At 42.6% G+C, this 24,872-nt stretch overlaps 1 protein-coding gene across 2 annotated transcripts in view; it reads left to right on the forward strand.

Moving 5' to 3' along the window:
- Positions 1-24,872, forward strand: part of Cacna2d3 (calcium voltage-gated channel auxiliary subunit alpha2delta 3) — an 840,411-nt gene that overhangs the window by 406,902 nt on the left and 408,637 nt on the right. The gene's annotated exons all lie outside the window — the stretch shown is intronic.

Consider the following 24,872-nt stretch of genomic DNA (forward strand, 5'->3'; position numbering starts at 1 on the left):
ATGTAAAGAAACACTACTAAGGTTTAAATCACACATTAAACCCCACACACTAATAGTGGGAGACTTCAACACTCCACTCTCACCACTGGACAGGTCTGCCTGACAGAAACTTAACAGAGAAATAAGGGAACTAACAAATGTTATGACTCAAATGGATTTAACAGACATCCATAGAATATTCCATCCAAACATCAAATAATATACCTTCCTCTCAGAAACCATCTCAAAAATTGACAATATACTAGGTAATAAAGCAAACCTCAACAGATACAAAAAAATGGAATAACTTATTGAATCACCATGGCTTAAAATTAGAATTCAACAGTAACACTAATTTCAGAAAGCCCACAAACACATAGAAATTAAACAATGCTTACCTGAATTATCAACGAATCAAGAAGAAATTAAGGACTTCATAATATTCAATGAGAATGACCACACAACATGCACAATTTATGGGACACAATGAAGGCAGTGTTAAGTGTGTTAAGTATTATTTTTGACCAACAAACCTCTCTGCCGATGCAATAATCCCAGTGAGACCAAAGGTTTAATAGATGCCAACACTCCTGGGTGGCTCCCTGGGAAAACACAGAGAGGGGGAAAGGAGAATGGAAATGACCATGGAAAACTCGGAGACCACGTGTTCATTCTCTGGGGGGGGGGCAGTTTAAATAGCCTGTGGGAGTGATCTTTACCCTCCTTGGGGAGGGGTCATCATTTGGCGGCCTTTCTTGGAGGTGGGGTCTGGACTGAGGCAACTCCCAGGGAAAGGAGCTTATGCCAGGAACTGGGGTGAAACCCCCAGCCAAACATTCCAGGCTTTTTTGTGTAAGGATGTTAGGGGCTGAGGTGACACTTTTAACTAAACATTTTTTAGACTCCTTGTATATATGGATGCCAGGGGGCTGGGGTGAAGTCCCCAACCAAACAAAGAGGAAAGTTCATAGCACTAAATGCCTAAATAAAGAAGCTAGAAAAATCCCACACTAGTGAGTTAACACAATACCTGAAAACTCTAGAACAAAAAGAAGCAAACTCACAGAGAAGGACTACACCACAGGGAATAACCAAATCGAGAACTGAAATCAACAAAATAGAAACAAAGAAAACAATACAAAGAATCAATAAGATAAAGAGTTGGTTCTTCAAGAAAATCAACAAAATAGACAAGTCTTTATCCAAACTAACCAAGAGGCAGAGAGAGAATATCCAAATTAACAAAATCAGAAATGAAAAGGGGAACAAACAATAGACAAAAAGGAAATCCAGAGAATCATCAGGTCATATTTTGAAAACCTGTACTCCACAAAATTGGAAAACTTAAAGAAAATGGACAACTTTCTGGATAAATATTACTTACTAAAATTAAATCAAGATCAGATAAGCAAATTAAATAGACATATAACTACTAAAGAAATAGAAACAGTAATCAAAAGTCTCCCAGCCAAAAATATTCTGGGACCAGATGGTTTCAGCACAGAATTCTACAAGATTCTCAAAGAACTAATACTGATACTTCTCAAATTGTTTCACACAATAGAAACAGAATGAACATTGCCAAACTCTTCTTATGAGGCTACAATTACCCTGATACCCAAACCACACAAAGATATTACTAAGAAAGAGAATTAAAGACCAATGCTTCTCATGAACATTGATACAAAAAGGCTCAATAAAATACTGGCAAACCCAATCCAAGAACACTTCAGAAAAATTATCTACCATTACCAAGTATGCTTCATCCCAGAGATGCAGGGATAGTTCAACATATGAAAATCTGACAATGTAATTCACTAAAAAAAAATTGAATAAAAAAAAAACACACAATAATTTCATTACATGTCCAAAACCTTTGACAAAATAAAACATCCCTTCATGATAAAGATCATGGAGAGAGCAGGGATTCAAGAAACATACATATACATAATAAAGGCAGTATACAGCAAGCCAACAGCCAACATCAAACTAAATGGAGAAAAACTCAAAGCAATCCCACTGAAATTAGAAACAAGAGAAGATTGTTGACTCTCTCCATATCTATATATAGTACTTGGGGTTCTAGCTAGAGCAATAAGACAGCAAAGGGAGATCAAGGGGTACAAATTGGAAAAGAAGTCAAATTCTCACTATTTGCTGATATAATAGTTTACATAAATGACTGCAAAAATTCTACCAAGGAACTTCTACAACTCATAAACACCTTCAGTAATATAGCAAGATACAAGATTAACTCAAAACAATCAGTAGCCCTTCTTTATACACATGAGAAAGAAATTAGAGAAACATCACCCTTTACAATAGCCACAAATAACAAAGTATCTTGGAGTAACTCCAACCAAACAAGTGGAAGACTTGTATGACAAGAACTTTAAAACTTTGAAGAAAGAAATGGAAGAAGACAGTAGAAAATGGAAAGATCTCCCATGCTCTTGGGTAGGTAGAATTAACATATTAAAAATGCAATCTTGACAAAAAACAGTCTACAGACTTAATGCAATACCCAGCAAAATTCCAGCTAAATTCTTCACAGACCTCCAAAGAATAATACTCAACTTCATATGGAAAAACAAAGCAAAACAGGATAGACAAAACAATACTGGAGTAAAGGAACAATCCTACAATAAAGGAGCATCTGGAGACATAACAATCCCTGACTTCAAACTCTACTACTGAGCTATGGTACTGAAAACAGCCTGGTATTGGCATAAAAACAGACAGCAGGACCAAGGGAACTGAATCGATGACCCAGCTATCAATCCAAACACATACGAATATCTGATTTTTGATTATGAGCAAAAAATATAAAATAGAAAAAGAAAGCATATTTAACAAATGGTGCTGGCATAACTGGATATCAACATGTAGAAGAATGAAAATAGACGCATATCTATAACCATGCACAAAATTCAAGTCCAAATGGATCAAAGACTTCAACATAAAGCCAGCCACACTGAACCTTATAGAAGAGAAAGTGGGAAGTACTCTTGAACACATTGGCACAGGAGACCACTTCCTAAATATAACCCCAGCAGCACAGACATTGAGAGAAACAACTAATAAATGGGATCACCTGAAACTGAGATGCTTCTATAAAGCAAAGGACACGGTCAACAAGGCAAAACTACAGCTACAGAATGGGAAAAGATCTTCACTAACCCCACATCAGACAGAGGGCTGATCACCATAATATACAAAGAACTGAAGAAATTGGTCATTTTTCAATTTCAATATAAATCAATAAAAAATGGGATATAGATCTAAACAGAGAATTCTCAAAGATGATTCTAAAATGGTTGAAAGACATTTAGGGAAATTCTCAACATCTTTCGTCATTAGAAAAATGTGAATCAAAACAACTCTGACATTCCATCTTACTCCTTTAAGAATGGCCAAGATCAAAAACACTGAAGATAGATTATGCTGGAGAGGTTGTGGGGTAAAGGGAAGACTCCTGCATTGCTGGTGGGAGTGTAAACTGGTACAACTGCTTTGGAAATCAGTATGGTGATTTCTCAGAAAATTAGGAAACACGCTACCTCATGACCCAGCAATATCACTTTTGGGCATATATCCAAAGGATGCTCAATCACCAGAAAAACATGTTCTCAGCTGTGTTCACAGCAGCATTGCTTGTCATAGCCAGAACCTGGAAACAGCCTCAATGCCCCTCGACTGAAGAATGGATAAAGAAGATGTGGTACATTTACACAATGGAGCACTACACAGCAGAAAAAATGATGACATCTTGAAATTTTCCAGCCCGTGGATGAATCTAGAAAACATAATATTGAGTGAGGTAATCCAGACCCAGAAAGACAAATAGCATATATACTCACTCATAAGTGGCTTTTAGACATAAAGTGAAGAAAACCAGCCTACAATTCACAATCCCAGAGAACCTAGACAACAATGAGAACTCTAAGAGAGATATACATCGTTCTAATATACATGGGAAGTAGAAAAAGGCAAGATCTCCTGAGTAAATTGGGAGCATGGGGATGATGGGAGAGGGTAGAAGGGGAGGAGGGAGAAAGGGAGGGAAGTGGAAAAAATATACAGCTCAATAGAAATAATAAAAAAATTAAAATATAAAATAAAAGAAATCCAGGGACCAGAACATAGAAGACACACATACCTGACTCTCACACAAAGGTGCCCAGTTTGGCTGTGAAGAAGGTACAAAGCAGTGCAGGGGTGAGAGGGTAGCCCCGAAAACTAGTCACAGGGGGGCTATCCAACATCCATAAGCAAAGCAAATGAGAGATTAACCCTGACCGAAGGTTTACAGTTCATGAAAAAATATAATTCAAGTGGCTCAAGGAGTCAGCTGCAAACTGACTTCAACTATGGCTGTCTTAGAGGAGCAAGGTGAAAAATTCAGGATCTTGGGTTAGGAAAGAGTTTGGGGGCTTGATGTGACAGAAGTCCTTCAGCCATGTTAGAAAAGACTGCTGTGGTTTACCGCACAATGACAAAAAGCCTCCTTGTAGTTCAAGAACAGTCTCAGAAGACCAAGTCTATTGGTACCTTGAGAGACTTCAGACAGAGGTGAGCTCTGCCAGTCAATGGAAACAGGTTTTTGTCTTTGCCATCAGTTCAATGCTGGTTATGGACCTGCCACGCTCATTTGTCTCTTTGCAACCCAGGTCATTCATGAAAAGCAACGTGTTCCTTTACATATACTCACTTAACAGTAGGTTCCTAGGGCTCTATACCCTCACTCTCAGACCTGATGGCCCGAGTCAGATTCTCTTCCTGGCTGTGTCCCAGTGCAGTGCTTCTTACATGTGGTTCAGATAGGTCAGGGACTCCACTGTGAGGGATGGAAACAGAGTGGCCAGACAGCAGACAATCCAGCTGTGGTCGAGAGATAGGTTTGCCCATTTCCATAGGGAAAACACTATGCCCCAAGTTTAGGACTAAGGGGTACATGGTTCCTAGAAGTGGGAATGCATCACTAAATGCGTGAGGCTTGTTAAAGGATTCTGTCTAGGTTTTTTATTTGTTGTTTGTTCTTGTTATTTCAATAGAAGATCTGAAAAACTTAGACAATAAAAGCTTGGGATTCTTTATGGTCTTACCCTGTTTATTATCATATATTATACAAAATGGTGAAAGTATAGAACATTGGAATATAATCAAGGTGAGCAAAATATGATGGGGTGAAAGTGTCTGGTTTCAGATCGGCATTTCTCTGTCGTTATTTTTGCTCCAGTGCTTTGATGGCAGCTTTGATCTTTTCCGCATTCCCCTCATAATGAGAATGGAGCATTGTGACCTGCCATGTCCCTGTGTAAAACTGGCAATGTGAGCGTCAGGGGCAGTTAATGGATGTGGACGAGCATGGTCGGATGCCTTTGGAAACGCTTGCTCTAGGGACAGAGTGACATCCGAGACGCTACTCCCCCACTGAAGGTTCAGCGATCCAGTGGGCATGAAGAGCTTCCCGGAGGTCACATTTGGGATTCTGATGCCCTGTATCCTCAATCCAGGGGCCTGGAAAGCAGAGCACAATCATTTAAATCAAAACAGCATTTGATAAAATTACTTTTAAAATATGAGAAAAAGAATGTGGTGATCTTAGTGTGTCTTAAAACAAGCAAGATGAGAACGGAAATGTTGGTTGGCTTTGATCAAAACTGGCTTCCCGTGATTTTTGCATAAAATAAATAGACGACAGCTCGACGTCCCTGGACAGGGGTCTGGAGGTTCTCTTAAGTGGTCGGGTTTGTCTTCTGAAGGTGTGGTTTTCTGTCTGGAGAACATTTGGCTTTGCTGTTTTATATTCTAAATAACTGACTGGTGTTTCCTTTAAGGAAAAAGAAACCATGACAAATTGGGTGAGTCTGGCATTCAAATATAGAATTCAAACAAGGAAATTCACATTGTAATCTGCTTCAGACCTTCTGAACCATTCATCAGACCTTGAAATGAACCTCCCTTGGTCTCTGCGGGGAGCAGAGGGGGGACAGAAGGGAGGACGGAGGGTGATATGGTTTTTCTCTGGTTTTATAATGAAGATGTCCTGAAATCCACAAAATTTCATGGTTCTGTTTAAGATTCATTTGTGAATTGGCTGTTGTAGAATCAGCTGATCTTAGATTCCCATGTGATTCCTACCTTCTTTGGCAGCTCGTCTCTTTCCCCTGACATCAGGAGACACCAGAGCTCCTTGAACTAATAAAAGGACCCAGCAGAGTTCCACTGGGCTGTTTCTTCCAGTCTAAGCTTGGTTGAAGGGGACAGCCAGCATGGTAAAATCCCCAGCCTCCCATGTCTTTAGGAATAAGCAGTATGCAGTCTATCAGTATTGTGAGGGTGAGGGGCTTATGCATAAGTAGCTTTTCTGCATACACATAATAATTATATATATTTACATATAACATAAATATAATATTCTGCACAAATACAAAAGGAGGCAAAGTTTGTTGAGGGAACAAATGATAATTCACTTTTATTAAATTAAAATCTAGTAAAAAGAATAGGAATTACATTACTTTTAAACATTATGAGTACCTAGAGATAACTAATAGAAAAAAATAGGAACAATTTTATACAGTTGTCTAGAAATTCTACATCTGATCACTTAGTATTCAATGTATATAATTTAATAAAAGTAGCTACAAATAAGAATGAAGTACACATACATACAATACACATACACACACAGAGGGGGTTTGGGGGAGGGAGAACAAAAGAGAGAATAACAGAGCTAACTACTGTTGTGACATGGGGTTCCTGTTTTGCTTGCTTTAAACTGCAGGGAAGGGAGGGACAGAAGGAAGGGAGGGAAGGAAGAGGAAAGCTGGGGAAGCTTACCTCATATGTTTCTGCATTATTAGAGCATCTTTCCACTGAGGACTGAATGATTTTGCAATTGGAAGTAAAGTATTTTAAAAGTACTTTCACAGCACTGAAAGTCAGAAAAGTTTTAAAATAAACTGCGCTGTGGAATGGCAAATATTAGTATTCATTTGTTGCCTTGCAGTTCAAAGGGTAATTTCTAGTTTCTAGATAGACTTTTTCTAATGGGGCAGTTTTTGTTTGCCAAGGTCAAATGGTGTAGCCACATAGTATTAAATCCACATTATCCTGTTACCTGAAATTACTTAAGAACAGTGGGACAAATGATACACAGTCCATAAGTCCTAGTTCCAACGAGACCCCCTTTCAGAGAAGCTACAGAGGCTATGATCTGGGGGCTGTTTCTGTGAGCGATTATCTTTTAATTTTAATATATAATTATCTGTTTATATGCATTTGATCAATTCACTCATTTAGAATTACTTGATGGCTTTCAGGAAACAACCTATGTTAGGCTGTGTGTGTCAGTTTATAGTATATGACAGTTTCTGTCATTGTGTCATTTCTACTTCAGTGTACTATAATGAATGTACATTTTTGGCATGAGTCTAGACCAGATGCCAGAAAATTTGCCAAAAGCTGCATGGTAAATATTTTGATTGGGGGGGCATAGAGTCTCTGCTACAATGACTGAAATTTATGATCAGAGCACAACAGTAGATGCAGATAGTATATAATGGTCCTGGCTGTGTTTCAATAAAACTTTATTTATAAGGATGGTCCGTAGACAAACATAGCCCATGGATGATAGTTTGCCCATCGTTGGAGTGAACTGTAAATGAGACTAGAAGAAGAGGGGTGTTACTAAATACAGATTTTGCACAACTCACAGACAACCCTTTTTGCATGGAGTTCATGGAAGCCAGTAGCTTCCTTTGAATTCAAGCCCTAGCAATGAGGGCTTAGGGAGGATATCTACCTTAGATGGACTTTCTACCTTAAATAAACCCACCAGTTAATTGATTTCTTAATTTTGCCATTCATCTGTATTAGCTGGAAGGAAAAAAATGTAAGGATATGCATTGTACATAGAAATAGGTATATAAAATAATAGTATTTGAAACAATATAGATACAGTGCCTTAGGGGTTAGAAAACATGTATGATTCTCATGATTGCCATCACTGTTATTCCCAACATATTTGGGCAACTCACCAGAGAGGTAATGGAAACATGAAGATGCTGGATGACGTGTGCAGCTACACACAGTGTAAATACAGAACCACACCAGTCACATCCATCGTAAGAAGCCTGACATTATCTACCCATTGCCTTGCTGAGCAGGTACAGTTAACTTTCTTACACAATTCAATATTATTTCATTCTGCTAAAGTCTTGCCTTACAGAGAAGCAAAGCCCAGTTCTGAATTATGGGTAAACAACATGACATGTTTAGACATGGTTGATGAGTGGTGTTAAGTAAGATATTCTTATAACTCTACGGCATCCACCTTTGTAAACAGAGACTGCACGTTGGGATCTCAGCTGCCCAGACCCAAATAATCACACAGAAACTATATTAATTATAACACCATTTGACTAACAGCTTAGGTATATTCCTAACTAGTTCTTACATCTTAAATTAACCCATTTCTATTAATCTGTGTATCACCACAAGGCTGTGACCTACTGGCAAGTTTCCAGTGTCCTTCTCTTTCGGCCGCTACATGGCATCTCCTTGACTCTGCCTACTCTCTCTATATCTCTGTTCAGATTTCCCACCTGGCTTTGCTCTGCTAAGCCATTGGCCAAAAGAGCTTTATTTATTAATCAACAAAAGCCACATATATACAGAAGGACATCCCACATCTCACCTTAGTAAGAAAGGGCACAACTGTGTGCAGCATGAAGAAGGATGTGACATTTGCTCATTCCTTCCACCCGTGTGGGAATCTATTGAGTCCTTTATTTGGATTTGTCTGTGTACGTGTGGACAGGTTTTCTGAAAGTCTCTCTCTCTCTCTCTCTCTCTCTCTCTCTCTCTCTCTCTCCTGTGTGTGTGGTCTGTCTGTCTATCTGTATGTCTTATTGCTCCATGGCTGTGAACTGCCAGAATTTCTAGTCAAGAAAGGACTATGGCACTGTGGGTCCTACTCTTCATGTCTGGTCCCCATGCTTCCGGGGACGATGGTGTGATTTGAACTGTGGCAGCTACTTTCCTGGTTTCTACCTTGACACCCCATCAAACAAGCTACTTGTTTCAAATTCTCCAGAGCTTTAGGGGAGAATTCATAAAACTGATTAGACCTGAGGCCCTAGTGAGCAATTCTGATCAGCGTGCACTGCAGAGGAAGTCCCAAAGTCCTCTGCCATTCTCCACTCTGTTCCCTGGAGACAGGGTCTCAGTGAACCTGGAGCTCCCAATGCTTTCTGGCTAGGCTGGCGTCCAGCAAACACCAGCAATCCTTTGCGCCACTTCCTATGCCAGCACTGGAGTTGCTGACTCACATGGCCATGCCCAGCTTTTACATATGAGCTAAAGATCCACACTCAGGACCTCACACTTCACAGTGACACTCTTAGTCACAGAGCCGTCCATCCGTACAGTAGTTCTTGGATAGTCTGTGTGTGTCTGTGCATCTGAGTTGTGAATGCCCACAGCAGTCAAGAGAATGCCTGGGATCTCCGAGAGCTAGAATGACAGCAGCCTAATGTGGGTGCTGGGAACTGAACTCTGTTCTTAGGGAAGAACAGCATGTTTTTGTAAACTATCTGCCCTCCCTGAGTATTTTTAATGGGATCATCCATCTCCTGGGCTAGAAGGAGCTGTAATTTCACAAGTACTTATCTAATACTATCAAGGATTTTGCTTTAGAATGAAGCCCAGTCTCACTTGGATGTCCTTGGCCAACAGTAAACAAAGCATTCTCCAGGTAAACACACACACATTGTATGCTGCATGTAGCCCAGGCTGAGGGTCATGCTGCAGACTTGTTAACTAAATGCTGTTACTGTGGAGGGAAGCTCTGGGACTCATAGTCAGTATCTACTATCTGAAGAAACATGACTCACGTAAAATCTCAGGTTAGTTTTATGGCAAGTATTACTGATGGAAAGGCATGAAAGCACAGCAACCAGGGCATCTGACTGCATATCTTAAAATCCATGCTGTGGGTTAAGTCAACACCCCAAATTAGTACAGCTCTACCTGCCCGGCTGTTGTACCGGAAACTAACTAGAACTTGAGTAAAGACACCTGCTCAGCCTGGGGGGTGCAACTTCATCCTTTGCAAAGCCTTCCTGTTTCTCCCCAACCCATTTGCTCATCATATCCTATAAGGCTGGAGGCCAAGTTCCAGGGCTCATCCTGTATTAGACACACTGAATCCAGGGTGCCGTGCTCAGGATAAAAAACGAAAACCAATAATAAAAAACCACTGTTAGAAGGACACACATGAACTTAACACCTCTGCAGATCACAGAGTAGTCAGACATTTCACGCAGGTGCAGCCTGAGTGCTGTACACATTAATAGTCTACGGTGGACTGTGCTGTGTCTTCTGTTAAGAGAGCTGCAGGTGTTCCCAGCCTCTGCTTTCCTTTCTGTATGCGTCACATGACCAAGTTAATGAGTTAATAATGAGAGGCTTAACGATTTGGCAGGCAGACCAGCGCTCCTTCTTCCATGCTCGGATTCCCCCATCAACACTGCAAAGCAGCCCTGTGGCCTGTCTCCTTCTAGCTTTAATTATTCTGCAGGATTAAGCCTGTTGGTGAATCTGGTTGAAATGAGCTATGAAAATCACTGAAGTTCTTAGGCAGGCGTGATTTCGCTCTGTGCTCTTTTGCAGGCTTGAGTCTGGGCGCCAATTCATCGGAACCTTAGCTGCCTCCCCCATCACATGGCAGAGTTGAGGTGGTAGGTGGGAGAGCTGCCGTGTCTTTGCCTCGACTGGGATCACTGAGCCTGGGGAGGACCCAGATGCCAGACCCAGATCCTATGCTCTGCGGGCCAACATCCCTGGCAGCCTCAGTCAGCTGGCCTTGGCATAGCCCCCAGATGGTCAGTGATTTAGTCTCTTCAAACTTGTTAGGATTGGCAGTTTATGCCAAAGGCATCTCCTGGAGTGGGGCCTGACGCCTTGGCACAGGCCAATGTGTTGTGTAGGCTATCATGTCTGGGGAGTGGGACAGTGAGACAAATTTCTCACTTGGGTAGAAGTCTGGAAATAATAGAAACAGCTCTAAAGGCATCTGTGCACGGTACAGAGGATCTTTCCTATCTTCACAGAGGGAAGATGTTCTTTTGTTGTGAATCTGTAAACTATTTGCCTGGAGTTGAGCAGCTTTCTTGGTTATTTGCTTCCAAATCTCACTGGGTTGAGCTGGATTAACCTCATTTAACAGCCAGCTGGGTCTTGAAGGGAACATCCAGCCTGGATCAGCATGTAATATTTGAAGCTGAGTTCTCATTAGCATTCCACTAAGGGGGCAGAAGCCCGTAGCCTGGCTTTTCCTCAAGGACCAGTGTGGGATCTCTACACTGCCGAGTCAAGAAGATAACGTGGCATGCTGTGATGGGCCCCGGGAGACTCTGGCTGTTCTTGCTTTGGCATTTTCTTTCTCAGCAGTGTCCCAAGCCTCTTGCTCTCTGCTTCCTTATGTGTGTCTGTAAGGAGCTGCAGGTCGAAGCAGCGACTCTTACATGGAGCATTTTGCCCCTGGAAGCTCCGAGTGACACCTAGAGCATCTCAGACATCCTTCTGAGCCTGTACTAGGTCACCCTGTCCAGAGAATTCATCCCCACATTGCATACATGTTGCCAATGAAATCAAGTGTTCTGTTGGACTATGTTTTATTTGATGTCCATATCATGTGATTGGATTGTTACAAGGTCTCCTTGGCAGCAGAGACCTCAAGCATCACTTTTTCTATGCCAGGCATATCGTGAGGGGTGCAGCATGGTCTCATTTGACTGTTTGTGTTTATGGTTTTTGGCGTAAATTTTGTTTTCTGGATTCCTATTCTCATCGTCACAGTCTAGGATGGTGATGGCAAGACTGCAGTAGCAGCCGGACATATCCAGTGGTAGCTCAGAGGGCTTCAAAAAGAGGCAGTAAAAACAAAGGAGGCCTGTACATTATTTCCAGGCTCCTACCTAAGTGAGCTGTTTTGTTTCACTGTCTCACTTCCAGGATATGATGGGTGCATCTCACACTGAGGTCTCAGTGCCAGACAATTGTCTATACTTAGAAAACACCTTCACCATCATCTACCAACCAACCCCAAGTGGTCCAGGGCCTGAGATTCCCACTGTAAAATGAACAGCATCTTATAAATTAGGGAACCTTTAAGCTTGGAGCCACTGGGTACTTTTAGCAAGCTTCCCAGGGATTCAGTGGCAGCCTGCTCCCAGCATCCTATTCGACAGCACCACTCACAGTCCCAGCATCCTTCAGTTCTGGCAGCACCACTTGCATCTGACTGAACATAGGCACAATATGAGCATGCTGCCCCGACCTCTGAGCACCTCTCTCCATCCAAGTCCCAAGAACTAGAATCAAGTGACTGATTCCTTTGAGGGTTCGAAGTAATGCTTTTATGGTTGGGAGTTGTCTTCTGAATGTGTCCCCTTACCCTGATTTCTCACACAAGCTAATTTTAAAATTACTACGTCAAGTGAACTGTGGATGATTCTTTCGCCAGTTGCTGCTTGAAAAGAAATTCTGCTCTCTGATGTCATGACCCTGGAAACCAAAGCCAGGCATCCATAAACACTGGTAAACACATTTGAGTAGAGAAAGAGACCAAAACTCTGACTGGAGACAGCCCTTTCCTTACCACGCCTGTTTTTAGGTCGCCTAACTTAAGCCTCTGCGGCCATCAGGGTGGTTTTCAGTACTACCACAGTCTGGTTATAGTTATCCCCTACCAAAGCTCATGCTGAAGCCGGAGTCCCACTTTGGAGGCTGGGATGGAAGAGGGAGTAAGGTCTTTGCTGCAGTCCCTGGTAGACATACACGAATGATTTACTTTTGTGAGCCAGTGTGACACACTGAGCTGCCCACCTTTCACCTGTCTGCTTGCTTTTGTTTCTTGCTGCTTCACATAGACAAACCTGAATCCTCTGACGCCAGGAGCTGAGCAGACAGCATCCATACTCTAGAACTTCAAGAACCATGAGACAAAATAAGCCTCTTTTCTTTAGAAATTACACATGCATGGGTGTTTTACTCGCACAACAGAACATGGGCTAGGTATTAAACAGAGCAGCGGGGCTTCTGGTTTATCGAGTTTAGAGATGTTGGAGATGTCTGCACAGAATTAAGTAAGAGTAAACCCCTTCAGAGCATGGGACAAACATGACCATGCAGGTTCCATGACCAAGAAAACTGACTCCATATTCACAGTCAGTTTTATTAGCTCTGATAATAAATATTCTCCTTTCTGCCTATCTAGCAGGAGCCTTCTAAAGTATTGAACTGATCCCACTAAGGGCAAGATCCCTCCGCTACAGCAGGACATTTTCCAGTGACATGGGCTGAGCTTTTGGCTTTAGGATGCCTCCTCTGATTTTTTTTTTTTAAAGGCAATTCTTAATTTGTTCCCACATTGTGGAAGTTTTTCTTGCTGCAAGAGGAGGCTGTTCCTTCTTAGCTCAGACCCTGGCAGGGGCCTGGATTGAAAACTCAGACACATTTGCCTCACAGGCTGGGAGTTCAAACTGCCCTTGAAGAAGCATAGTGTCTGCTGGTGTCTGGGTGTTTCCTCTGAAGGTAGAGGCTTTGGTGGCTCTGGTGTCATGATCCATGGGTGTGTGGAAAGAAGTGGTAGGGTGGGGCTGTAAGCTTCCACCTGCTCTATCGTAATTGGTCAGTCAGTTTCATTTGTAATGTGTGCAAACACAGTTAGGGAGATAGGCTGGAGGGTGGCCCTTCTGCCTGCCTAGCTCTTAGGGCTCCTTTTGGGTGGCTCTAAGGGAGAAAAGGTATTGTACTTGCCTCCTTCTAGGTGGACTGGTGAGCTCTCCCGAGTATTTCCTCTCCCATAAACTGTTCTTTGTTCTATTCGCCACCATTGCCAGGCTGTTTCCACTCCACCTATCTGATCCTTTGTTTTTAATGGCTAGCTCCTCTCAGTTTCCCTGTGAGGTCTTTTTAGTTCCCAGAAAATATCCAGACTCTTCATTCCCCATGCTGATCCTCACATCAGCCTCAGCTTATATAGACAAGTGTATCTCTTCCCTTTATGCTGGTCGTCAGCATCAGCATCACCAGCTTCTAGAAGACAAGTGCGCCTCTTCTTACCTCTCTGCTGATCATCAGCATCCACATCAGCTTATGACTACAAGTGCATCTCTTCTTTCTTCTATGCTGTTGTCATAATCAGCATCGGCATCAGCTTCTGGAAGACAAGTGCATCTCTTTCTCCCTCTCTGCTGGTCCTCAGCATCAGCCTCAGCTTATGAAGAAAAGTGTGCCTCTCTCCCACCGTCCCACTGCCCAAAACCCAGGGGACAGGCATCTCATCATGACTTGGGGGCTAAGGTTCCAAAATATGAAACCCTACCAGAAATAAGGACATCTTGTTAGCAAGGCTTCTCCTGAGTGCTGGGATTAAAGGTGTGCTCCATCACTGTGATGATTTTTTTAATGATAATTTTACATTAAGAAAAATCTCATTCATAATGCGAATAAACAAAAGGAAGAGAATCATAAGTTGTATGTATTGCTGTTATCAAAAATAGACAAAAGCATGTTTTTGTATTATTCCAGAAGGCTTATCCAATGTTTTTTCTTAAAGTACATCTTATTTAAGTATCTCTTAAAACCAAGAGTAAGTTGAAATGACCTTTATAGGCATATGTAAGTTCATCTGCTATATTTAATATGACTACATAACATTCCATCCTTCTTATTGTTCAATATATAGCCTGCTTTTTATTTTTGTTATCATTATAAATAGTGTTATGATAGACATGGTTCATATAAACATTTGGATATTTGCTTGACTGATTCTTTGGGGATAAAACCATGCAATTGAAATTGTGCCAAATAATATTTAACTTTTGCACACATGTAAGCCTTTATGCTTGTTAATTTTAAAAACCTAATTTAAAAGATATTTATCTGCCCCAGGCTGAGCACTGTTGGGGTTTTGAGAGTATGAATGTCAGCAAGGCTGACAAAGGCCTTTTTGTATGTGTGTGATGGCATCATGCTGGGTGACAAAGGCCAATCTCAAAAGGTGGCACTTGCATGGTTCCAGTCATATGATATGCTCAAAATTAGATGCCAGTGATGGAGGTTGGACATATGGCTTAGGGGCTAAGAGCACTTGTAAGACTAAATTTAATTCCTAGCCTCCACACTGGGTAGCACACAACCACCTGTAACTACAGCTCAGGGGATATAATGCCCTCTTCTGGCCTCTGTGTGTGCTGCACACATCTGTGCATACACTGCCACACACAGAGAAGTAAATCTTAAAAGAGTATTTCAGCGATAGAGAAGGATCAGTGGTCTCCAGAGCTTAACTGTGGAGCGCAACTGTGATATAGATGGTCAACAAGAGGGCTTTAGTCCTTCAGTTAGAAAACGGTTTCCTAACAGTGATTTCATGGGCCTGTTCATATAACAACATTTTATAAAATCATATGCATGCACAAGATGATTATGAAAGCTGCTGGATCCAGTGAGGGCTGCAGTCTACTTCACAGTGCTGTGACTTTGTCAGTTTCCTGGCTTAAATCGTTGTTCTTTGGTAAAGGTATTATCACTGGGGGAAGTTGGGGTGAGAGCATGGGAGCCAGGATTATTTTGAAACTTTTGTGAAATCCTACAATTATTTCACATGAAATGGTTTTTAAAATTCCCTTAAGAACATCCAGAAATGCCTAAGTGTTTATGTGTTACGTTCTTTACTCGGTATCATCCATGTGTTTTCTGATTCACCTTCCAAACAGCCTTGACTGTCCCATCTGTTGTCCTTATTTTGGTAGTGAAGTGAAGAGGTTCTACCAGAATCACTCCCATAATAAAGATGGAAAACCATGAGGTAGGCTTTAAAAAACAGAATTTGTCCTTTTAGAGCTATAAGGCTTTTTCTTTTCACCAAATGTTGTGATGTAAAGAGTCTCATGTGCTCATAGTACACAGTTGGGGATCTCCACGCTGGTGCTGAATAAGATAGCTTCTGCTTCCTCTGGCTGATTGCTGTAGAGCATGGGTCTTACCGACTGGAAAGTATCATGGTAGAGATTTACTTTTGTGACAAAGTAATAGAAATATATTTTTAAAAAGAAGAAGAAAGAAAAAGAAAGGATCCAAATATCTCCATTGACAGAGCGACAGCCTTGGGCCAATGAGAAGACTTAGTGGGTGAAGGCAATTTCCACCTAACCTGATTACTAAAGCTTGATCCAGAAACTACGTGGTGGAAGAAGAGAAGCAGCTCACCAGATTTGTCCTCCTCTGATTTCCACATGAGGACATACAGTCAGACAGACAGACAGACAGACAGACACACACACACACACACACACACACACTTACGGGTGAAAGAGGAAGAGAGAAATAGAAGTTTGTATCACCTGTCATAAATGTGCTATTATCCAGGTTTTGCTATGGACAATGCTTACTGTGAGTGGGGTTAAAGAGAATAGAACCAGGACACTGAGGTCACTTGAATGTCCTGTGTCTGATTCTTGTTAGTGATCTGCAATCATGCACTTCACTTGGTTGGTCTGTTTTCTTACCTGGAAAATAAGGATTAAACATGGGAAGGTGTGTTATAGACTGAATTGTGTCCCTGTGATTCTTAAGCTCATTCCTGTGACTCAACTGTATTTGCACATGGGTTCTCAAGTACTACTTGCAGGTGAACGCAGCTACCGGGATGGCCCCTGATCCAATATGGCGGTTGGCCTTGGAGTCAAAGTGAGAGACCTCAGGGTAGTTGTATACTTAACAAGCAATCAACCATTTGTGAGGTAAAGAGAAGCCTTTAGGAGAACCTACATCAGTCAACACGGCCTCCCAACTTCCAGGCCTATGAGAAAGGGACCCTCACTCCTTTTAGAAGTCAAAGAGCCTGAGGTCCTGCTTTCTAAGACTCACAGTACAGATCATTTCTTCTACACGATGTCACCAGGTAGTCTTTTGTGTCTGGCCTCGAGATCCACAGGGTACCAGTTAGGCTTACTTGTCAGTGATGTTGTCTTCCATCTGAATAGCTGACCAGAATGGCGGCTTTATTGATGGAGTGTACTTTCCAGTGCCTTCTCCGACTTGACACCAAGGTGCTAGAGGTCAGAACAAGAGTGTTGGGGAAGATCATTTAAGACATTGTGCCATCCTGTTAGTAATTGCTGTGGGACAGTGGTCTTTTATCCTGTCACTTGTATTATTTTTAATAAAATGCCAATTGGCCAGTACCCAGGCAGGAAGTAGAGGTAGGCAAGGAGAACAAGAGAATGCTGGGAAGAGGAAATATTCAGTCTGTAGTCGTCACCCAGATGCAAAGTAGCCAGACACAGAGCAAGTAAAATTTGACTGCCTTACTGGAAAAGGTACCAAGCCACGTGGCTAACATAGACAAGAATTATTGGCTAATATGAGTTATAAGAGTTAATAAGAATCCTGAGCTAACAGGCCAATCAGTTTATAATTAATGTAGACATCTGCATGTTTCTTTAGGACTGAATGACTGCAGGACTGGGTGGAACAGAAACTTCTGTCAACAAGTAATAATGGAGACAGAGAGGGAGAGGGATAGAAAAATAATTGCTAGTTATCAGATCATTTGGTAATGAAGTCATGTGGCACTTTTGCTTTTACATGGATTATGTTTATCTTTTTAAAAACTCTGTATCATCTTGTCATCTTCCCCTCAGTGCGGCCTTACTTTACAAGAATGATGTTAAAGAAAGTACCAGCATGAACTCATTATGCATGTCAGCCAGGTTGGGAATCACAGTGAGTTTTGATTGCTCTGTCTGGGAACTTCCTTCTCCTGCCTCTGTTTTCTTCTTAGGGACTGAAGTAGAAGGATTACCCCCTGGAAACTTGCAGAACCATAAATTGGGTTCCAGACAGCTCCCTTGGGAGGAAGATTACTTTTCTGTAGATGAGCCAGTGTTTCCTTGTCTAATGCCTCTGTGCTGGTCACATGCTGGGCCTTTTCCTCCAAGGATGAGTGGCCACACCTTCCCGTGAACTCTCATTCCTCCGGCCCTCACTTTACTCGTTGAGAGAAGTGCATCCTCCTAGTCCAGCTAGAATCAGCAACCCTGGGACCCTGAAGCACAAGGGAACTGGGGAGCCAGGGGAGAGGTGCAAGGAATGAGTGACTTCCACATCAAAGGGCCTACCTTAGCATTCTCATTTATTATCTCCGTGAAAGGTACCCACCCATATCAGGGAGTAAGTGCATGTCACGAGACCTCTTCCAAAGATGGAAATAATGATTTTCTTTCTAAAGTTACTTTAGCTTCAGTTAAGAAGCTAATAGGGAGGAGTTAGGCTCTCCCTGACCTCCGGGGAAGAGGCAGTGGTGTAACTTGCCAGCACACCTGACTGGCACACCTCCTCCACACCTGTGCGTTGCTGGGATAGTCACTCTGGGTTCAGAGGAAGGACCCGACTATCATGGCAGCTGGTATCACAGGGATAGGTATTGGTGAATTGCTGTGAATGGACCATCTTCTGTCTAGACACAAGAAAGATCTACATGGGCAACACCCAAGAGGGATAAAGAAAACAGCACAAGTTTGCCTCTAGTGTGGAAACCAAAAATACAGACTCAGTACAGTGAAGACTGAATGACCATGATGAGGCCCCAAGAGAACACAGCATGTCTATAGATTTACATTTCCACTGGCCAGGTGGACTGAAGAATTGCAAGGAGACATTTTACTTCAGAAAAAAAAAAAAACTGGAATATTCAGAAGATTGTATCTTTAACTATCCGCTGATGAGTCTTATTGTAGTTCTGTCTTAGAGCGTTTTTTTTTTTTTTTTTTTTTCAGTTTCATTGTCTTGCTAGTGATTGAATCTTAATTTTCTCAGTGGGAGCATGCAAGTTGTCTTCAGAGTTCCCAATGCCTGTGCCTTCGTATTCTGGGGTTGAAAAATCTATCCTTCTAGTCCCCTTGGATCGAAGCTGATTTGTTTTTGATGGAGTTAGTCTTGAGTCTTTGCTGCCCTCTTCCTTGAGGTTTTGAATTTTTGTTTGTTTCTGTGGCTCACCTGCTGAGACCTCTGTGACCTGAAGGTCACCAGCCTCTAAACCTGCTATTCCTTCTCAGCTCTGAGTTTTGAGATCTTTTCATCTTCATGCAGTCATTCTTACTAGCCATCTGTTGAATGACAGCTCCAAGTGCCTGAACATTCCTGCTCAAAGGGCTGCCTTTCTCCCACACCCATGGCACACAGTGTTCTCCCTTTCTGGAGTCTGCAATCAAATTTACTTATATATGCCATTCTCTCCTATCCTGGGGTTTTGGGATATCTATTTCTCTACCTACAATACTCATGGTCTGACTAGTATCATTCTTGCTCCCAGAAACATATTTGCATCAAATCGAGGCCCTTATAAGGTTGATGAAGGATGATGTCAGACAGACATGAAGGGCAAGACCAGCTGCTTCACACACCCACTGCCATCCTGTATTGGCACACAAAGCAGGTGCTCTGTTAAGAAGCATCTGGGCTGTGGCTTTCTGTAGTGTTATTGTGTTTCTAATGTAACAGTAAGCCTTGCCCGAAGATCAGAGTGTGGAGCTAGCCACTAGTTAGCCATAGAGGTTAGGCAGTGACGGATTATACCTTTAATCCTAGCACTTGGGAGACAGATGCAGATGTATCTCTGTGAGTTCAAGACTACTCTGGGCTACACAAGATTGAATCTGTCTAAAAGAGAAACAGAACTCACACAAAGCTGATCCCAGCACTTGGGATCCCATGCCTTTAATCCCAGCAATAAGGAGGCAGAGACAGGAGTGATGGCTGGGAGGAGAAAGGAATGTAAGGCAGGAGGGGAAAGAAGCTCAGGGGAAGTCTGAGAATGCAGTCTGAGGATTCGTAGAGACAGGATCGGTCCTTCAGTCTGAGCATTGGTAGAGATAATAACTCTCTAGTGGCTGACTTCTCTACTTCTCTGATCTTTCAGTTTTCATCCCCTAATATCTATCTCCAAGTTTTTATTATTAAGACCAATTAGAATTAGTGCTACCGCTTTCCTCAGAGTATCTGGACCCTGCTGTGACCTTACATGAAGCATGGCAGCAGGTCTTCTCAGACTCTGTGGTGGGCTGTGTGAGGTGACTAATGTGTCTCCTCTGGGACAGCAGGGACTGAAGCCACAGTGGGAGCGCTGGTCCACCTGGGAGCTTCCCAGCTGAGGAGCTCCTGTGCTGAGCTGACGGCCACCCATCTTCTTACAGGAATAATTAGTGTTTCTGCCATAGAAACGAAGCTGTAGCTGATGTGAGGAGCCGGGTATGAAATGGCGCATGTTGTTCATGTCCAAGAGATCCATCTCGTGTCTAATTTGGCACTGGCTTGAAACAGCTGCTGCCTTTAGACACTTCAATTTGTTATCCACAATAGGAAGGAGACCCGGGGAGTGTCCAGGGCAGATCCATCAAAAATCGTGCCGCCCCTAACTTACAAACAGCTGAGCTACCTCGCTCCTGCCAGCTTTCTTGGAGCATTCCATTTCCCTTTTTAGAAACACCTTGTCTCCACTTTCCCCAGAGGAGTCAATGGTAGCCTGAGTTACTAAAGTCTGGGTTTGGAGGTGGCCATGCCACAGATGCGTGCCTTTCTACTATAAACTCTACTATTTCTGGCCCCGTATCCCTGAGCCATGTGGCCAAATATCTACAGAATTCAGCCAAGGAATTTCTCAAGCTAAATGGGTGCCTAAGAGAATCAGCCTGGGGTTGATGTTGGGGCGGCAGGCATGTCTTTTCAGGTGTGCATATGGCAGGACAGAGAGCCCCCATTTACAGTAAATAGCCTAGTTGTAACTACGTCCAAATAGAAGATAGGTGTGGGAATCTGGTAGATGGGCTTCAGTGGTTTGGGTTTGGACAATGGAGCCCTGTGAGAGCTTCCATGGAGATTTCACAGTGAGACAGCCATGATGGCTGGTGTAGACCAATCATCTATTGGCTGATAGGACTGTCAAAGGCCAACCTCCTGCTAGAAGGAAAATTGTACCACACCTGTTACTGGGACTAAAGCTTGGAAGGCCTCCACAGGACTCTTGTAATGGCTATTGTTGATTGATGACTTCATGACATCTGAAATTAAAATCCGGGCAGCTGGGAATACCCATGAAGTATTACTTTTCTTTTCTTTTTTTTTTTTTTTTGAAATGGGAAGATCCACTTTGAATGCAGAACTTTCAAGGTGGGAAGATCTGCCTTCAATCTAGGCCATACCTTCTGCTGGCAGCCAATATGAAGGACATGGATGAAGGAAGCTTTTGTTCTTCACTTGCTCTCACTCTTGCTGTAAGTCCCTTCTCTAACTGGCAGTGGAGTCTACTTCTTTGGGATTCCAGCATACACGAAGAACAGCTGAGACATCCAGCCTAGTGGACTTCACAGCTACTGGATTCTTGAACCTTCTGATGGTAGACAGCCATTGTTAGGCTAGACTATAAGCCATTCTAATGAATCTCCTTTGTATGTATACACACACATACATACACACACATCACACACACATAAACACACACACACACACACACACAGTACGTGCTGTTTCTCTAGAGACCTAAGCTCACACAGCACTCTCAGAACATCTGGATTCTAATCTGTCGAAACATATATCTGTCACTTGTGTCAGCAGTAGGGGACAGAGACTCATCTCCACACTGCTTCATTCAATTACCTGACAAGTTCCCCTGCTCTTTTAGGGACTTCAGCTTGGGCTAGACTGCAATTTCTGGCATTAAAGCAGAAAAGAATTTCAGGACTAGCCAGTATGAAGCAAAGTTGGGGTTTCATTAAAGATATTATAATATAAACTTTAAGTATGAGGCTGCTCAGAAAAATATACCCAAGCCGGGCAGTGGTGGCACACGCCTTTAATCCCAGCACTCGGGAGGCAGAGGCAGGCGGATCTCTGTGAGTTCGAGGCCAGCCTGGTCTAGAAGAGCTAGTTCCAGGACAGGAACCAAAAAGCTACGGAGAAACCCTGTCTCGAAAAATAAAAAAAAAAAAAAAAAGAAAATAAAATAAAAGAAAAACATACCCAAGTGCAGGTAGAGGCTTTCCAAGGGGGACTAGCAGTTTTCTTATGAGCCATGTCTACCTCCTTGGTGTGGCCAAAGCACATCTTAAAGGTTGCTAAGATACCTTTCACCTGATTTCTTCTCTCTGTTTAAGTGCAATGATAGGGCAGCTTCAGAGGTACCATGGATGGGATTATAATCTATTAAGAAATAAATAGAAACAAGAGCTTCTAGAATCACACAGGAGTTTAACACATCTTTTTCCTGTTAATGGGGTTTCCTGCTCCTAGAAGATTGTGTGTCTGTAGCCTGGATGGGAGCAAGGCTGTACACAGTTATGATTGTTCTCTCTCTGTTGCTACAGAGAAGCTGAGGACACACCCTCTATGTCCTTATACTTACCCTGCTTTTATTCTCTACCTCACCTTGAGCCACCCAGCTATCACCATGTGTGGTCACTACTAGAACCAAACACACTGAGGGACAGTTGTATCTTATGTCAACTTGACACACAAGCTAGAGTCATCTGAAAGGAGAGAACCTTCATATAGAAAATGCCTCCATCAGAACCAACTGTAAGGCATTTTCCTTATTGATGGGGAGGGCCTAGCTCATTGTGGGTGTGGCCACTTCTGGGCTGGTGGTTGTGGGTTCTATAAGAAAGCAGACTGAGCAAGTCATAGGAAGCAAGCCTGCAAGCAGCGCTTCTCCATGGCCTTTGTGTCAAGTCCTGTCTCCAGGATCCTTCCATTTTTGAGTTCCTGTCCTGGTTTCCTTCAATGATGAACAATATTGTGGAAGTGTAAGCCAAGTAAACCCTTTCTTCCCCAGCTTGCATTTTGTCATGGTGCTTCCTCACAGCAACAGCAACCTTAACTACAACAAGTTGGTACCGGCATAGTGGGGTATGGCTGTGACAGACCTGACCATGTTTTGGGGAAGATTGTAGAAAGACTTTGGAACTTTGAATTAGAAGAGTCATTGAGTGTTGAGAGCTCAGCTGAATGTTCTGTTAGAGCTTGGATGATAAGAATGTTGAACACAATGGAGAAGATGAAGGCCTGGCCTTTGAAGTTTCAGAGGGAAGTTTAAATATCAGGGCCATTTGCTATTTTCAATTAAGAGTCTGTCATTCTGGTCACCTGGGGCTGAGGAGTAAGTCACAGTTAACAAGAGAACACAAAAGACCACGTCAGCACCACTGAAGTGAAAACTTGCATTACTAGGGCAATGAATCCTGGTCAGCTGGAGCTAAGAAATTAGCAGCGATTAAGACAAGACCAGTATCATTGAGGTAGAATTTTTTAGGAAGTGTTTTCTCAGGGTTAGTACACACAAGCTATGTTCCAGAAGTGGTAAAGGTTGTACCTTGTGCTGGCATCTGAACTCACCCAGATGGAGCTGGGTTTGAAGACATGAAAGGGTTGTGCAGAGAAGCTGAGGCTTGACACTATGAGAGGCCAGGGGAGGCCATTGGTGAAAGGGCAGCCTCAGTGGTAGTTGAAGGCCCAGGACTGAGGGCTCATACAGAGAAGTTGAGGCTTGGCACCATGAAGAGAACCTATGAGAGGTTAGGGGTTTAGTTTAGTCTAAATGTAGCAAGGGACCCCAGCAGTTTTGGAGATGCCAGTGCCATGGACAACCAACAAGACCGGCAGCAGCAGTGGAGTGGAGCCAACCAGAGCCTAGAAGACCAGCTGTGTGTGCTTCAGAGGGGAAGCTGACAGACGACCAAGGCCTTTTGGAGGAAGCAAGAAGATTGTGAATGAATCCCAAATATTTGGACATTGAGTTATTTATACTGTTGGATTTTGATTTTGCTTGGTTGAGATTGTGATTGTGCCCTGGTTCTTCCCTCTGGTCGAAGGTATTTAATTTAACTTTGATTTACAAGAGCCCATAGCTGAAATGCTTGAAACTTAAAAAGAAATTGTAAGTTTTAGAGAGATTGGATATTTTAAAGAGACTGAAATTTTAATGTGTTTGAATTTGTAAAGACTGTGGGACTTTTAAAGTTATTTATGTTTTTAATGTTAAGATCTTGGAGATGAATCAGAAAGAAAAAGTGTGGCTTAATAGTGCTGTTTGTCAAGTTCACAAGGGATCAGTTTGCTGGCTAGTCTTATGTCAGCTTGACACACAAATGAGTCATTTGAAAGGAGGGAATCTTAACTGAGAAAGTGCCTCCATAAGAACCATCTGTAAGGCATTGTATTAATTACTTATTGATGGGGAGGGTCCAGTCCATTATGGGTGTGGCCACTTCTGGGTTGGTGGTTCTGGGTTGTATAAGAAAGCAGGCTAAGCAAGCCGGTAAGCATGGCCTTTGCATCAGCATCTGCCTCCAGGTTCCTGCCCTGTTTGAGTTCCTGTCCTGACTTACTTCAGTGATGAACAAGCAGTGTGGAAGCCCAAGCCAAACAAACCCTTTCTCTCAGCAGCTTGCTTTTTGGTCATGGTGTTTCACTGCAGCAATAGAAACCCTAACTAAAGAAGACACTTCCCAAATTACTTCTGGTCATGAATCTAGCAATAGAAGCCCTAAGACACATGGACAGGGAAGCGTAGACATTCTGTTTCCACAGAGAGATTTATCAGTATGATTCTACCAAATGAAACACAGGTACAGGGAGAGCCCACTGCACCAGAGACCTCCATGGGTCGGGCTGTGGTGGCTGTGTGAAGGAGATAAGCAGACTCCCTGGTTCCTGCTGGCACTGAGCAGGAGGAGCGGTGGCAGGTTTATCTCCCCAGGCAGTAAGCTGCACTAATTGCTTTGGAAGCAAGGCCTTTTCCTGGGCAGCAGCATATGCCACATGAA

This window comes from Chionomys nivalis, chromosome 5, assembly GCF_950005125.1.
Source record: "Chionomys nivalis chromosome 5, mChiNiv1.1, whole genome shotgun sequence".
Lineage (NCBI taxonomy): Eukaryota > Metazoa > Chordata > Mammalia > Rodentia > Cricetidae > Chionomys > Chionomys nivalis.